Source organism: Sander vitreus, chromosome 23 (assembly GCF_031162955.1).
Source record: "Sander vitreus isolate 19-12246 chromosome 23, sanVit1, whole genome shotgun sequence".
NCBI lineage: Eukaryota > Metazoa > Chordata > Actinopteri > Perciformes > Percidae > Sander > Sander vitreus.
The window spans coordinates 24,031,470-24,035,875 of NC_135877.1; the positions used below are offsets into that span (position 1 = coordinate 24,031,470).

General features: G+C 45.3%; 1 long non-coding RNA gene across 1 annotated transcript; it reads left to right on the forward strand.

Moving 5' to 3' along the window:
* The first annotated feature begins 2,265 nt into the window (after positions 1-2,265).
* Positions 2,266-4,151, forward strand: LOC144512376 (uncharacterized). Its single transcript, XR_013500996.1, has 3 exons — positions 2,266-2,351; positions 3,785-3,845; positions 4,071-4,151. It is a non-coding gene; the product is annotated as an uncharacterized LOC144512376 (long non-coding RNA).
* Positions 4,152-4,406: the final 255 nt, after the last annotated feature.

The window sequence follows — 4,406 nt, forward strand, 5'->3', positions numbered from 1 at the left end:
TTCAATATCTGATTGTGTTAATTTTGTAACTTCAGGTGGGAGCTGTGCAGCAGAGGGAACCCAAGTGGATTTGGGGATGAAAGGTAAATGTACAGAATCAGGTTTGTTATCATAGTAGACAGATAGTTTCAATTTTCTGTGGTAATTTTGTAAATCCATTCTGGTTTGATCTTTAAGACACTTATGACCAGGCCTGTGAAGGGAAGGAATGAAGGTTAACCCTTTGTTTAACAATAAAGTCTGTGCTGCTGTCAGCTGGAAGGATTCACACAGGTTAATCACAGTTTTATACCCTGTTTCATTCACATTACTCACAGGGATTCCTTGTTTAAATGCTCGATCCAGTGTTGCAGCATGTTTTCACCAGTCTGCTTGGACCAGTGGATGAGGTCCTTCTCCAGGGAAAAGCTGCTTCTGGTGAGTTGTGGGATGGAGCAGTGGCTGGCCTGAATGTAGTCATTCAGAGTCCCCAGGTTGGCCTGCTCATTGCTCGGGAGTGATCTGGAAAAGTTAATTTCGGGCACAAAGATATGTGACTCGGGAAGGCTATTTTAGCCATTTTGACAGCTTTATTCAGCTGTGGGATGGTGACAGTGAGAGGGTTTTGAGACCTGCTGTTGATGCCAAAGGAGAGAATTGTCATTTTAACCGTCGTGGAGACTGGTGTTTTTGGCCAACAGGGCCTCAGCATGTGCAAAATTAGCCCCTGGAAAGCTGTCAACCTGGATGTGGTCTTGGGGAAAGGATGGCATTTTGGAGAGGTTAGAGTCACCTATAATGAGCCATCTCTTCTTGGCCTCCAGTGACCAAACAGATCCCTTTTGGTTGGTCTGTTCATGTCTGAAAGGCCTGTTCTGGGGAGTTGTTGAGGCCGGTGGATTTGATGTTGTGGGAGGTGCAAAAGAGAGTGTGCTCTGTACCTGAGATTTAGGTAAGGGGCCCAGTCTTATCCTAGTGTTATATGCAGGGGTAGACGATGTGGCTCCCTCTGTATTTTTTGGTTTTTGCAGGATTGGAAGTCTGCGTGGAGGCCTCTGCTGCTGTGGTGTCTCCAAGACTGCAAACACCGGCGAGAGGGACTGAGGTGAGCTGGGGGAAAGGGGAGGAGAGGTGGGGGAGAAAGAGGAGGGAACAGGGGAAGAGAGAGAAAAAAGAGAGGTCTAGAACAGAAGGAGGGAGAGAAGGAGGGGGGGGAGGAGGAGAGGGGAAGAGGAGAGGGGGGGGGGGAGGAAGGGGGAACAGCTGGGAGAGGGTCTGCATATAGAGAGATCAGCTCCGTATCCTCTGGGATCTGCTGCTGTTCCTGTGTCCCCTCAGAAGGTTGTTCCTGTGTCACCTCTCTAGTGGTTGGAGTAGGAGTATTTTGCACTATTACCTGGGGGGCCGTGTGGACATCTGCTGTCGTCTGTGCTGGGTTAGCTCTGAGTGTTTCCCACAGTGTGATCCTGTGTGGGACTCCAGGTTGTGGTTGGGGTGGAGTGTTGGGGAAGGCCTGCTCCAAAAACTCTGTCATTGCAGAGCTCAAAAATCTTCTTCTTCCAGGTCGGGCACGTGGAGCTGCGACAGATGGAGGAGGAGGAGGAGGAGGAGGGGGGAGGAGGAGGAGGAGGGGGAGGAGGAGGGGGCTGCAGAGATGTCGCCTCACTCCTCTCCTGTGGGGTCACAGAGTGAGCAGCAGTCTCTGTTGTAGGTAAGGCCTGAGTCTGTGTTGCTCCCTGTGGAGCATCCTGAGAATTGTTCTGTGTGGCCCTTACTATCCTGTCATATACTGCATCTAAAATGTTTTGTGACAGTTTCTTGCCAAAGTGGCTGCGGGACCAGGCAGTTGCAATCTCAAAGTTCTTTCCCCAGTTTCCAGTATTCAATAGCTGCAGGATCTGGAAATTATCTTCTATACTCTGCTTGTAATGATTCTCAAGGCTCAAAAGGGTCGTGTATTCCCAATTTCTGGCATTGCCCTCAATTATGTGGCTTGTTCTAGGGTTTGGATCTGCAGGTTTAATGGAGCTAATGAGGTTTCGTGTCATCCTAGCAATAGCTGGTGGTGCATCAGGACCAGTGACATTGTTTAAGTGATGCGCAGCTTTAATAATCCTGTGTATAACCCTAGTTCTGGTTGTGAAATCTGAGTCATCCTCATTTTTTCTCTGCTGCTTATTTTCATGGGACTGAACAAACCTTCCTCTCCGTTGGTTCCCCTCCTTCCAACTCCGGGATTGTTGTCCTTGTTGCCGCCACAGTTGCTGTTGTTGAGGCCGCTGCCCGCCCCGCTGGGGGGCTCCTCGGCGCGGAGCTCCGCCACTCGGTGGTCGGCGGTTCTGTGGACGGCTGTTGTCCCTGTCCCTTCTCTGGTAGGTATTGTTGTTGTTGTAGTGCTGATATTCGGCTTGGTTTTTACCTCCATAGCCTCTGTAGTTTGAGCTCCTGTTGTACCGTTGAAACTGGCGGGAGTCGCTGCGCTGATTTCCGCGGGCTGTGTCGGCATAGGAGGGGCGGCCATAGGGTTGCTGACGGCGGGGATAAAAAGAAGGCTGTCTGCTCCGGGGATTCTGTGTTCTATTTCTCTTTCTGCCCCGTTTATAACTTACTTCCTGCCAGCCGTCCTGGTCCCAGCGTTGGCCCGCCATCTCCAAGTCCAGCCGAGGGCCGTTGGAAAACAAACTGGAAAAACTAAAAACTAACTAAAAACTATCTCCAAAAAATAGAGAGACGTGATGGTGTAAAATAAATGAGAAACTTTATTAAAAGTAAGCGACGCGTTTCGGCATAAAACAATGCCTTTTTCAAGCTTAAAATGACTTACAATTTCTCTGTAGATGTATCTCTCACACAGTTCAGTCAACAGTCCGACAGAATGAATGAAAAAGTGCGGGGAGAAGAGCAGATCAACACATCCTGTGTCCAGTGGCGTGCATGTGACTCTCAGGGCCAATGATATCGTTGGAACGGATAACATAGTGTGTGTGTGTGTGTGTGGGGAAGAAAAGGCCTGTCCTGCGCCTGATTAAAAATTAAAGAAAAATGTGAAATTCTGTTCAAAAAGAACTTAAAACACATCTTAAATTAAAATTAACTCACCAGTCTTCTGAAAATAATTAAATTATAACGAATTATTTCAAAAAAAGTGTTAAAAAACATTTAGATTTTTTCAGGTGAGTGATCACTTCATAAGTAAATTATATTAACATTTCTCTTTTTTAAAAAATCTAAATAAAAACAGGTGCAAGGGATTCCTGGGTTGGGGTCAGGCAAGGTAGGTGTTAATAGATTTCCAAATAGGTTAAGGTAAGTATAAAATTATAGGGTTAGGGCTTATATCCTGAATTTTTTTTAAAAAAAGAAATCATTATTTATATGCCTCCAGAATCAAATGGTTATGGTCAGGCAAGAAGCCTTCAAATATGGCCCCACAATCGAATGGTTATGGTTAGGCAAGAAGCCTTCAAATATGGCCCCACAATCGAATGGTTATGTTTAGGTCAAAAGACCTGTTATGTGCCAATAAAGAAAATTGGTTATGTTTAGGTGAGAAATCAGGATGTTGTGTTTTACTCTGCTCTTCCCAAAGACTTGAAACAAAAGTGTGAGGAATAAAATAACCATCACATGAAAAAAACATCCATGAAACACATAGATGCAAATGTATCATACATAACAATAACAACAACAACAACAACAACAACTTTATATATATTCTGAAATCAACTATATGTGGAATTACCACCATTAAATCATTCTTTTTAATATATATTATATAATATGTGTTCTGTGTGTCCTATTATAGATGGATAACAAAAGTGAAGATCCGTCTGAGAGGAGGGGAAGAAGGGAAAGCTTCAGTCCAGGTACGGGCGGGTTAGGAATGAAAGAAAGGACATGCACAAACCATGGACCTAAACTAATTCCCAACTCTCCTATCTCTCATTCAGACCACTGGGTTAGGGTTAGGGTTAGGGTTAGGGTTAGGGGGTTAGGGATGAAAGAAAGGAATTCTGCTGCCGAAGGCAGCAGAATTAAATGCACAAACCATGGACCTACACTAATTCCCAACTCTCCTATCTCTCATTCAGACCACTGGGTAAATGTGTGCCCAATCTAGTGATCCAGGACCTTTCGACTCTCCTCCGCTGCTTCACTGACCAGGTTGGGTTGGACTCAAGGATGGTGGCCCTAAGGCTACACCACCCATGGTCAACAAAATGTTGTACTAGAGGGATATGTAAATTTTTCTGGTTATTTATATTATATCTATGTTGGGTGAATCTAGTCAGCATAGTGTTTCCTGATTCGCCAACATATTGCTTTGTGCATTGCAAGCATCTAATTAAATAAACAATATTTTTGTGATGAACAGTAGGGTTCGTTAGGGTTAGCTAGGGTTCAGTTAGCTAGCCAGGCCAGGCCAG